We start from the raw sequence: 13,530 nt of genomic DNA on the forward strand, positions 1-13,530 counted from the left end.
GGAAGTGGTTCTCCATATCAATCTTTTGGAATTGAGCAGTCAGAAATGCCTGTGCATGCTTTCTCCAACTAATCATGGATACACATAAGGATATCATGACAGACAACAACATGTGCATGTTTTACATAAATCGCCAAGGGGGCTCTACAGCACTCTCCCTTTGCATGGAAGCATTGAGCCTTGCAATTGCTGCATCTGATACAATGTACTCCATTTTAGGTGCTTATCTGCCAGGGATACAGGACATGACAGCTGACAGTTTCAGGTGAAATTTTTCATACCATCAAAACTGGGATATGAACCCAGCAATGCTTCATTAGGCCATTATCCTGTCTTCCCACAGTGGCCATTGCTAGGTTCATCAGAGGGAATGAACACAACAGGTATTTGACCTGTGGTCTGGTCTCCCTGGCGGTGAGGTGGCCTAGTGGTTAGGAACCGGAATTAGCCAGCAGAAAAGGGTGCACTGCTGGTGCTCCAGCCTAGAAACTCCAGCCATTATATTAGCATAGTCCTTAAGTTTGGGGCATAATTTTCCCCCCTACTTAGGGTTCTAACAGGTTTCCCCCCTTTGTCCCAGAGGGTGGAATTGGAGACTACTTCCTCCTTTGGCTGCCCAAACGGACAGGCTTTGGTTCCTGTCCTTCAGACAGCAAATTGCACATTTGTCTCCTTGCTGGTCAGCCCCTAACTGAGCCAGGCTCCTTCCTTTTATTGTTCCTCTAGGCCTGGCATTGGCTACAGGTAAAGTGGGGTGTGGCTAGCCAGTCCCTCTTTTCTTCGATCCCTCACATCAGTGTCCCAATTTTTTACTGTTTATTGATCTCACACCTGACTGTCATTTTTAGTATATTCTTTCCTTGCCCAATATTGTTTTCATACTACAGTAAACTTCCGATAATCCAGCACCTTTAGGACCCAGGGGGTGCCGGATTATCAGATATGCCAGACTATCGGAAGGGGGGCTATGAGGGGTCTAGGATGGTGTGGGGGGGATGCCACCCCAGACCCCTCATAACCCCCCTTCCGATAGTCCAGCTCTGCCCCAGGCATCCCTGATTCAGCCGCTGCTGGTCAGTTTCAGCAGCAGCTGAATCGGGACGCCTGCGGCAGAGCAGTTGGGGTGCTGCCGGGTTGGTCCGATAGCGCCGCCCCTTGGCGCTGCAAGATCAACCCAGCAGCACCTCAGTTGCTCTTGGGGATGCCTGGGGCAGAGCAGCTGGGGTGCTGCCAGGTTGGTCCCACAGCGTCAAGGGGCAGCGCTACCAGACCAACCCAGCAGCACCCCAGCTGCTCTGCCCCAGGTGTTCCCCAAGTCAGCTGCCGCTGAAACTGACCAGCGGCTGACTCCGGGAAGCGCGAGGCAGAACTGCTCTGCCCCAGGCTTCCCGGAGTCAGCCGCTGGTCAGTTTCAGCAGCAGCTGACTTGGAGATGCTGGGGGCAGAGCAGCACCCCAGCTGCTCTGCCACAGGCGTTCCCAAGTCAGCCGCTGCTGAAACTGACTAGAAGCTGACTCCGGGAAGCCAGGGGCAGAGCAGCTCTGCCTCGGGCTTCCCGGAGTCAGCTGCTGGTCAGTTGCAGCGGCGGCTGAATCGGGGACAGCTGGGGAGCTGCCGGGTTGGTCCCACAGCGCCGAGAGGCAGCGCTACGGGACCTACCAGCAGCACTCCAGCTGCTCTGCCCCCGGTCAGCGGCTGAATCGGAGGAGCCAGGGGAAGAGCAGCTCCAATGGTCTGGCTGCCCGGAGCACTTCCAGATGCTGGACCAGTGGAGTTTTACTGTAGTTACTTATTTTTTAAAAAAATCTTGCATCCTTAACATTCTGCCTACTAGGTATGTTTTCTCTATGTGCTTCCCACTGCATCTATTCTCAATTACAAATATAAATGTTTTGCAAATCCTTAACTAGTTTCATATCTAATTCCAAAACTAATTTAAAAGGTGAGGAAAAGAATATAAAGAATAGTCTTTTTTTTCCAATAATAGTAAAAAGCTATGATATCCATTCAGTCTCCCTGTGGATGGAGAAATAAACAGAAGTGGTCCAGTAATGGATGTAGAGAGAATAGATAATAAAAATGTGTTGGGTTCATCTTAGTGTTACATGCTCAAAAGAAAATGTGGGAGTAACATCTGTAGCCAAGTGCACATTCGTTCCAACTGCAGAATATTTTCTCCATTCTAAAGATAGTGGGAAATAACATCTGTAAGAGGACAGAGAAATGAGCACCGGATGAAGCTCTAGTAACCCCAGTTGACACTGGTTCCTTCCATGCCATTCAGGGGGACCCTAGTTTTCTATGTGAGAATAAGGTGTGCAGTGAGAGGAAATTCTGAAATGAGACTTACTGAGGGCCTGAGAACATAATCATTGATGCCATCAAAAAGATTTCCACTGACTTGACTCTGAATTATGCAGTCAACATGAGTAGGAGCTGAGCCCTCCCCACAGCACCCACACCCCATGGAAAGTTGGGGGGGGTCTAAGGATATCCAGAGAAGCAGCAAGCAAAACAGGGTTCTGAACTTGAGTTCCCACCTCCCAGATGAGGACACTAAACACTTAGGTTACGTCTTCACAGCCAGTTCTCCTAGCAGACAATATGCTAATGAGGGACTCATTAGTATAAGTCACGATCTCATTAGCATATTTTCTGCCGTTTCTGTTTGTGCAAGGGGTTTTTATGCAAAAAGAAGCAGTGTGGACTTTTTTTTTGCGCAAAACCCCTGTTTTGCGCAAGATCCTTATGCCTGTCCAGGGTACATCTACATCACAGCGGAAGATCGAAGCTGCCACTATCAATCTTCCAGAGTTTGAATTAGCGAGGTCTAGTTAAGACAGCTAATTTGAACTGAGAGGGGTGCTCTGGGTCGGTGCCAGTAACTTAGCTTTCACAAGGAGTAAGGAAAGTCGAAGGACAAGTATTCTTCCTTTGATTTCTTCCAGTGTAGACAGCACCAAAAGCCAAGTTTAGCTACTTTGACTTCAGCTTCGCAATTAATGTAGTTGAAGTCGTGAATCTTAATTCGACTTTGTCCTGTAGTGTAGATGTACCCTAAGTTAATTTGTGGGAGTGGGTCTCCTGCCTTCCCATCCTAGACCTTGGAAACCTTCTAAAAACATTTATCAAAACTGATGTGTTTCCTCAGTTTGGTTTCAATAGCAATGCATGCACCTAAAATGTTTAATGTGTTTGATTTTAATTAAGATAGATATCTGTCAACTAGATATTAATTTTTTAAAACTGCGTGTTATGTACAAAAGATAATCCACTCAAACTTTGCGTTCTAAGAATGAAATTATGTTTTTAAGCCTTAAAGAGACAAGGTGGGCGAGACAGTATCTTTTATTAAACCAACTTCTCATTATGAGAGTACATAGCCTTATCAAATGGGAGGATGCTTATAATATTAAAAGGAGAAGACATATTGGAATTGAATTAATAGAACTAAAAATAGTTGAAGTTTGGGGAGCATCTGATTTTCTAAATGTTCAACAATGTGTGTCCTGAAGAACAGAAGCAAGCAAGAGGAAAATTCACACTTCCAAACAAACTACCATGTTATACATGTAACAAAGAGAACAGAGGCAAAGGAAATGAAAAATGTTCCAAGGTATTGTTATTTTTGTTCTTCCCTTTAAGCAAAACAATGAGAGAAAATATATAGAACTATGTGAATAGAAACAGGAGTTACAGAAAAAGCTCCTGGAATTAAAAAAAAAGTTCTATTTTCCATACTTCTCAGATGTCATGGCTAATGACTCATCTTTGTTTATAAATGAGTTTAATCCCATGAATACACTCAGATGCTGATCCACTCATCACATTGAAAACATCTCCTTTTGAAATTCTCTTCCATGAGAAATAAATAATTTTTTTCACATGGTATGCTGAGTGTAACAAGGTCAAGGAGCATTGCATGAATTTGAAAGAGATATGCCTGTTCTTTCTTTTAAGTAATGGATAGTTGCAAGTTTGAAGGTGAAAGCATTTTATACTCTCTCAACTCTCAGAAATCTGACTCATTCAACATGGAGACATAGTGTTCAGAAGCTAGGGAGCAATGAAATGATCAATAGTTGGATGAAGGATTAGAGAGGGTAGTAGTGTCTAAGAGCATACATTTGCAGAAGAACCCCTCTCCTAAGGCAAAGATAATGTTTTCTCTAATTTCCATAAGTTTCAGAGACCCTCAGGAAAATCAGCACTTTGAGGCTATGGCTACACTGTAGCCTTCTTCTGGAAAAGCTTATGCATTTTTTCAGGAAGAACGGCTCTTGTGCAAGAGGGGTTTTTTTGCACAAAAAAGAGCCATCTACACAACTCCTTTTTGAGCAAAAGCCTCTTGCGCAAAAGCGGCTGCTAATTAAATATGCAAATGAAGCGCTGCAATATTCCATGCCACGCTTCATTTACATAAGCTTTTCTGGAAGAAGGCTACAGTGTAGCCGTAGCCTGAGAGTGGAAGAGGTTCTGCTTGGAACACAGGAAAGGCCTAGTACTTTTCAGGAAAATTAGGAAAACCAAAACAGCTGAAACAGTTCAAACTGGGAATTTTGAAAAACACCCATAGGAGTTTTACCATTGAATTTAGTGGGAGGAAAGCAAATTGGAGTGCTTCAAAAGTCAGATTAAGGGAAGAATCAGTCAGGCAGATTTCCTTTCATTAGGTGAAATGAGTCACTAGTATTAAAAGAAAACTTTAAAATATCTCTTAAAATGTTCTATTTTGTAATCACTTTGTTACATGTGACTATAGACTAAGGGTTTGTATTACAGTTGTATGTCTGAATTCATTATATTTCTCTAATTTTGTCTACCCTTTTACTCACCTTTTTGATGACCAAAAAACCTATTTCCACAGGAAAAGAACTGAAAATTAAACAGGGGAATATGGATTGAGATGGCTATTGAAGTATTCTGACATTTGAAGATGTTTAGCACACTAGATAGTATGTCTGTTGAGAAACAAATTGGTCAGACTGAAAATTTTTCCATCTATTTGCCTTTGAATTTATGAAGAAATATATCCTATAAGCAAATTGTTAAATAATTTCCCATTAAAGCATTTCTCACACATTCCTCTCAAGCATCAGAAACTGGTCACAATCAGAGACAGAATAACAAATAAGAAGGAGAAATATTTAAATAATTATATTACTGTTTCCAAGAGACCAAACATCGTGATGCCTAAGCATCAGGTGGATACACATTGCCAAGGTATCAAGAATCCTCAGATTTTTGTGGGGTTACAAATCGATCACACATTACATTAAGTAATGTAGTCTGTGCAGCATATATAAGATTTTTTAAAAAGATGAATTTAGTCTGTGCAGCATATATAAGATTTTTTAAAACTTCAAAAGTCCTTAATTTTGAAAAGACTGTCTTATTAAACCTAAATACCTCCAGGTCTGGTGGCTAGCTCATCAAGCAAACTCTTCAAAATTTAGTGTAGACGGATATTCTTCCTGTATCCAGAGAATACAGGTTTGTCCAGTGTTGATAAAGGTGAGTATTCATTTCAGTGACCAATATTAAAAAAAACCTGAACTGCAAAAGAAGCAGCTGCTTGCCACTACCAGTTTAGGACCTAAGGCAAGCAGGGAGAATGTAATCCTGTCTTGAGTTTGTACAATCTAATAAACCTGTTATGATGTTTTATTAAATTGGAAAAATGATAAAGTTACAATTGATAAAAAAAACTGGTACATACAATAAGGCCCCAGGAATTAAAATTAGATCAAAATCTATTGCAAGGTTTTTTTTAATCAGAAAATTTATACTAATCATTCAAGACAGTCTTTAAAAAGTGGTTCTAACCTGAAAAGTTACTGCAAAATGCTATTGTTCCACGTTTGTGTGGATGAATTCCATATCAATTTGCTCAGTTTGCAAATAACAATGGCTACGTCTAAACTATGATCCTTTTCCACAAGAGGAAATGCAAATTGAGTGCTAATTTGCATATGTCATGCTCTCATTTGCATTTTCTCTTCCTTTCCCTTTTGCGCAAGAGATTTTTGCACAAAAAAGTGCTGTGGAGACGGCGCCTTTTTGCGCAAAAACTCCTTGTGGAAGAGCATCGTAGTTTAGATGTAGCCTGAATGTTTCCAAACTGCTATATATGCAAACTCAACCTAGGATCTAGGAGTCGTACGGAGTTCTTTCCTTCATAAGTATCAATACCAGAAACAAAAAAAAAATAGATTAAATAAAGCTTTCACTTTTGCCCTATGCAACTCCAATTTTCAATTTGTTTGCATAGGGGTCACTGATAGTAATTTAGGTCCATATTATGAACCCCATTCTTTCATTGGTAAGTAGTCCATTAAAATCAGTGGAACTACTTTTGTAAGTGGACACTTGTGACTTGAGAGTTCACAGTTCAGATATGCCAGCGTCTTTATGGATGATCTTGAACATTTCCTCAGCTCTTGCCCTCCAGCACCCTTACTCTACTGATGCTATACTGAGACATCTTCATCATATAGACGCATGGGAAAGAGACCCTTGAAGAATTTCACAGGGATTTCAACAACTTCCACCCCACCATAAACCTCAGCCTGGATCAGTTTGAGACAGGACGGGCCTGTCGCTCCTCCTGGGGCCGGAAGTGTGAGAGGCTCCTGGCCCGGAGTCCGGCTGGTATGCCCCCCCCCCCCGGCACTGTTGCGCATGCACCCTGAGCTGTGTACCGCGTTCAAAAGCGGCCCGGGCTCAGCTGATCAGGGGGAAGCCACCAGACACGCTGGATGTACCGGGGCAAGAGAGGAAGCCGCTGGAGATTCCGGGGCCGCCGCAGGCGGCTCGCCCGCAGAGACAGATGGGCCCAGAGGCAGATGGCTAGGCTCCCAGACGGTGGAGGGAGGGAGACCGACCCCCAAGTGAGGACATCCACTGCCAGCGCCGGGACGGCAGTCTTTCAACCACAGAAGGAGGAGCTGATGCTGGAGCGTCTAAGCTCGTAGGAAGTGGTCCCAGGATGGGGGCATCGTGGAAGACGGCAACTAACACCCGAGAGGGGTGGTGAGTGGCTAATCAACCGCTCACCATTCAGGTAATGTCCCTTCAGCCTCACCTTAGGGTCCTGGTGCTGGAACCTGGAAGTGCGGGGGGGCCCAGGTTCCCCTACCCTATACAAACTGAGACCGGCAAACCAGAGAGGTAGACGCTAAATGAAACAATTTCATGGTTCTGACTAAGCACCACGGGACTCAGGTGAGCAACGGGCAGCGGGACACCTGATCCAGGCAGGAACATTAGCCCAGCAGGGAGTCGTGGTGGAGGATGGGCGACCTGCCGGGGAAGAGGCTACCATGCAGGCTGTACAGCCTTAATGCATGCGCAAGCCTCTCCCCAGAACCTGGTGGGTCTAGAGTAAGCTTAGGGATCAGAGCCCTCTGAGTTGTCACGGAGGGCGACTCGATCCTACATTCCCCATAAAAGGGGAGGAGTCAGCGCATGACATAGTCCACATGCGAGATCCACTTCCTTGACACTACAGTACAATTACATGACGGACACATTTCCACCACCTTATACCAGAAACCTATCAACCGCTACACTTACCTTCATGCCTCTAGCTTCCATCCAAGACACATTTCTTAATCTATTGTATACAGCCAACTTCTAAGATATAACCGGATTTGATCCAATCCCCCAGACAGAGACAAACACCTACAGGAGCTATGTAGAGCATTCTTAAAACTGAAATATCCACCTGGAAAATAGAAAAAAATAGATCAACAGAGCCAGAAGGGTACCCAGACATGAACTACTTCAAGCCAGGCCAAGAAAAGAAAACAACAGAATTCCAGCCCACAATTTAAACCCTTAAACCTACCCTGGAAAATGACCCCTCACTCTCACAGGCCTTGTGGAAAAGGCCAATCCTCACCTACAGACAACCCCCTAACCTCAAACAAATTCTTTCCAATAACCATGCAGCACACCTCCAGCGTAATCATCCAGGAATCCACCCCTGCAAACAGCCCTGGTGTCAACTCTGCCCACACATCTACACTAACAATTTCATCACTGGACCCAACCACATCAGGGGCTCATTTAACTCCATATCTACTAATGTGAGCTATGCCATCAAATGCCAGCAATGCCTTTCTGCTATGTATATTGGCCAAACTAGACAGTCTCTATGGAAAAGAATTAATGGACACAAATCAGATAGCCGAAAAGGCAACATACAGAAACCTATTGGAGAACACTTTAACCTGCTTGGGCACTCATTAATGGATCTCAAAGTCACCATATTGTTTCAGGCCAGTTCCACAAACCAAATACATAGGGAAATGTTGGAACTTAACTTCCTTTACAAGTTTGGGAGCCATCACAAAGGTATGAATAAAGAAATTACCAGGCTAGCACACTACCGTCCACATCCTCATGATTTTACGAAACAAACAATGGGTACTTAAGAACAATATGCATCTTTTCTTTCAGCTTCTTGTAACATGAAGGGTGCATCTAGACTGGCAAGTTTTTGCGCAAAAGTGGCTGCTTTTGCGCAAAAACTTGCCAGCTGTCTACAGTGGCCGCTTGAATTTGCGCAAGAGCACTGACTTTGTAATGTACAAAATCTGTGCTTCTTGAGCAAATACTTTCACGCTCCCGCTTGGGGAAAAGCCCTCTTGCGCAAGAATACTTGCTCAAGAGGGCCAGTGTAGACAGGGAAGAACTGTTTTGTGCAATAAAAGCCCCAATGGCTAAAATGGTGATCAGGGTTTTCTTGCGCAAAATCGTGTCTAGACTGGCCACGGATGCTTTTGCACAGCAGCACTTTTTGCGCATCCATGCCAATCTAGACGCGCTTTTGCGGAAATACTTTTAACAGAAAAACTTTTCCGTTAAAAGTATTTCCGCAAAATCATGCCAGTCTAGATGCAGCTGATCACTCTAATTCACTATTTTTTCCCTTCCTCTCCCCAACCCCCTATTTATTTCTGAACTGGACTTTTAATACTCCATTCATCTGAAGAAGTGGGTTGTCCCCACGAAAGCTCATGATACCATCTACATGTTTTGTTAGTCTTTAAGGTGCCGCTAGACTATTGATTGTTTTTTAAGTGTTTCCAGTTACAGACTACATTGGCTACCTCTCTGAAGTTTTTAATTCAGTCTATGATGGCCAACAGTGACTAGAATGTAGTTCACTCTCCTGTATATGCATCATTTCTGCAGGGCTAAGAGGAATAAAAGGAAGTCTTTTTTTTTTCTCTCACTAATGTAAGCACATAGGTTTATCACAGCAGAAATATACTTGGAAAGGGAGTCAAAGATAAGCACATAGCCACACAAGATCATTACATTATAAATGATTCCTCAGGTTCAAATGTAAGATAACTGTATATTAACAGAAGGAAAAAATTAATTTGTCACTTCACCAGGTATAAGAATTATGCTTCTGTGTCTTGAAATGGCCATCTTGCCTTGTCTTGGAGATTGTATAGTTAATATGCTTAGATAATATTCAAATTTCTGGTCTTGATATAAGTCTGAAAGTCCCTTAGCTGAAGTCCTGGTGATCGGGGGGGCGGGGGGCAGAGGGACTGTTTGAAGCTATAGAAAATATCAGTATTTTGTTTTTTAATTATTTGAATGACTCAGACTTCCAATTTTATAATAAAAAGATGATTCTATAAAAATCTCATGCATGGTTACAGTACAAGACGATCTGTCAATGGGACATACCTACCTTCCTTTATTAGTTTAGTTGCCAGCATGTTTATCAGAAACTAAACATTTCAAAATCTATTAATATTTACAATTACCTATAAAAATGGATTTAATTTGGAAAAAGTCCATTTTTTTTAATCGTAGAAGCCAGTTTAGCAATGAATTGGGAGATTTAGAAAACATTATGTAATACCTGCCTTTTGCTTATCTCTCTCTCATCCTGACAGATGAACATAATAACATAAGAATGACCATACTGGATCAGACTAAAGATCCATCTAGCTCAGTATCCTGTCTTCCAACAGTGGCCAATGCTAGGTGCCCCCAGATGGAATGAACAAAACAGCTAATCATCAAGCAATCCCACCCCTGTCACCCATTCCCAGCATCTGACAAATAGAGGCTAGGGACACCATTCCTACCCATCCTAGCTAACAGCCATTGATGGATGTATCCTCATTACATTTATCTAGGTCTTTTTTGGACCCTGTCAAAGACCTGGCCTTCACAACATCCATAGAGTTCCACAGGGTGGACTGTGCATTGTATAAAGTAGTATTTCCTTTCGTTTGTTTTAAACCTGTCATGTATTAATTTCATTTGGTGATCCCTAGTTTTTCTGTTATGGGAACAAGAAAATAACTTTCCTTTCTTCACTTTCTTCACACCAGTTATGATTTTATTGACTTCTATCATATCCCACCCTAGTCTCCTCTTTTCTAAGGCTATGACTATACTACAAAGAAAAGTTGGGAAAAGATACGCAAATTGCAAATCACAGTTAGCGTTATCTTTTTCAACTTTTCTTCCAAAAGAGGCTTTTCTGACATTTGGCCTGTCTAGACGGGCCAAACCCTCTTTTGGAACATCCCTTCTTCCTTGTAGAATGAGGTTTACAGGGATGCTGAAAAAATGCGTCTGCTTTTCTGAATTTTTTTTGGAAAAGCAGACGTGTTCCTTGGATGTGGCAGAGCTTTTCCAGGATATTTCTGGTATCCCAAAAAAACTGCAATGTAGACACAGCCTAAGATGAAAAGTCCCAATCTCTGTTCATACGGCAGTCATCCCAAACCCGTAATAATTTTTGTTGCTCTTTTCTGAAATTTTTCCAATGCTAAGATAACTTTCTTGGGGTATGTCTACACTGCAAAGTTAATTCGAACTATCAGCCGTTAGTTCGAATTAACTTTGATAGGCGCTACACATGCGATCCACTAGTTCGAACTTAATTCTAAACCTCATTCTACGAGGACTAATGCCTAGTTCGAATTAACTAGTTCGAATTAAGGGCTGTGTAGCCACTTAATTCGAACTAGTGGGAGGCTAGCCCTTCCCAGGATCCCCTGGTGGCCACTCTGGGCACAACCAGGAAAACTCCTCTCCTCTCTCCCAGCCCCGGGCCCTTAAAGGGGTAGACTGTGGCCAGATGGCACTTGACACAGCCAGCCCTGCCAGCAGTCTGTGCCCCGAACCAGTGGCCCCAGGATGAGCCAGGGAGCCAGTGCCAGCGAGCTGTCCCCTGCCCAGTCCCCCAGCACCCAGGGGCCATCCAGGGGCCATAGACGGCGCGCACCCTCCTGAACTAGTGCGGAGGTCATGGACCTCATTGAGGTTTGGGGGCAGGCCCCCAACGTCCATGATCTCCGCACTAGGAGGAGGAACGCGGCTGTCTACGGCCGCATAGCGGCTGCCATGGCCCGAAAGGGACACAGGCCACCCAGGAGCAGGTGCACCTGAAAGTAAAGCAGCTGCGGCAGGCGTACGCCAGGGCCACCAGGGGCAGCACCGCAGCAGGGGCTGCCACCTGTTCCTACTTCCCCACCTTCGACTGACTCTTGGGGGGCGGGGTGGTCCGTGCCAGCCCGGGCAACAGCGAGCCGGGACCAGAGGGCCCTGACCCGGGCACACCGGACGGGCCATCGCAAGCAGTTCCAGCACCAGAGTCAGCAGGGTCGTCCAGGAAGACCGTACCAGGTAAGTAGTTCGAATTAAGTAGTTCGAGGGGAGGGGGGGAGGCGGGAGGGAGACCAGAGACTGCACGCGTGGGCCATGCCTTCCACGGATCACGCAGACACCTGTGCACATGCGAGCACGTGCCATGCCACCCTTGGGCAGGTGGCTTCAGCTGCGTGACACCCAGGGGCCATGGCCCAATAGGCACATGCATGTGTGAAGAGACCTGACATGCTCCTGACCCCGGGGCGGGACCCAGCAGATGCTTTCCCTTCACATGTCCCCTCTACATGGAGGCAGGGGACATCTCCTCCTCCGCCCCACTGTCCCGGCCACACTATACATGGCACAGGGACATGGGTGCGGTCTTGGGGCAGTTCCCAGTCCCGGGGAGAGCCAGACATCCTGACCATGGCCTCTGTACAAGCACAGCAGCTCTGACAGTGCAGGGCATGGTTGCCCTCATGTTGCGGGGGGGGGGCTGAGGGGGCTGGGCATCATCCTCTGCGTCCCCAGGGAGAACTGACCACTTCTCTTCTTTCTCTACAGCTGCACCAGCTGCTCGTGCAGGGCGCACCACCCCGCCCGGGACATGCTCCCGCACCCGCGGCCTGCTCTGGACCGCCAGCATGGAGCAGGAGTACTGGGACCAGTACCTGGGGTCCTTGCGAGCCCTGCACCGCACACTGGAGGCCTGGATGCGGGAGACCTGCAGCTCCGCCAGGAGCAGCTGGCTGAGGTCCGAGAGCTGAACTCAAACCTGCAGGTCCTGCTGCAGAGCATGGTGCCCCATGCTGGTCCTGTGCCTGCTGCCCCCCCAACTTCTGTCCCTACTCCCACTCCTGCCCCCCTCCCACCTCTTCCTCCTCAACCCCCACACCATCTTCCTCAATGTCCACACCCCCCACCTCAACCTCAGTACCCTCCACCCCATCCCCTCGGGGACGCTGAGGCCCCCTCCCTCGCCGTGCTGGGAGGCAGTTGGCCCGGCGAGACCTCCACCCCAATCCCTGAGTTTCCCCTCCCCCTCCTTTCCCTTGCCTCCCCCTTCCAGCTCCCTCCTCCCAGTTTTCCCCCTCCCCTCTCCCACACTCTCTCCTGCCCTTTCCCGCCTCCTCTCCCCCGTCTCCCCACAGTTTTATTCCCCCCCCCCCGTTTTGTTAAATAAAGAGAGTTTCTATTTTTGAACACACGTGTCCTTTATTTTGTACATCAGGAAGGGGGACTAGGGAGGGGTAAGTGGAAGGAGGTGAGGGAGGAATGGGGCACGAGCCCCCGATGGGGAGGACTGGGCTGGCTCTGCGGGCTCCTCAGGGTGGAAGCTTTCCTGAAGCCCCTTGATTGACCCCCCCCCCTCCGGATGGCAGCCTGCGGCAAGTGCAGCCGGGCTGATGGCCGAGTGCTGTGATGTGCTGAGTGTGGGCACTCAGGGCACTCCAACTGCTTTGCAAGCGGGGAACCCCTGAGAACTGTCTGTCCGGGGTGGGGGTCGGGTCCCTTTAAGCACAGCCCTTGGCTAGCCTGAGACAGCAGCTCCACGCTCTAAGTCCTAACCTGATGCCCTGCCGGCACTGCTTCCGGCCATCCTTAACCTCGGTTCAGGGTCCACTCAGTGTGGACATGCTAGTTCGAATTAGCAAAACACTAATTCGAACTAGTTTTTAAGTCTGGATGTACTAGTTCGAATTAGCTTAATTCGAATTAACTAAGTTAGTTCGAATTAGCACTGTAGTGTAGACATACCCTTGATGAGGTGGCCACATCTGTATGCAGTATTCAAGATGTGGGCATACCATAGATTTATACGGAAGCAATAAAATATTCTCTGTTTTATTCTCTATCCCTTTTTTAATGATTCCTAACATTCTGTTTGCTTTTTTT

Source organism: Pelodiscus sinensis, chromosome 7 (genome assembly GCF_052426305.1).
Source record: "Pelodiscus sinensis isolate ZL-2025 chromosome 7, ASM5242630v1, whole genome shotgun sequence".
NCBI classification, from domain to species: domain Eukaryota; kingdom Metazoa; phylum Chordata; order Testudines; family Trionychidae; genus Pelodiscus; species Pelodiscus sinensis.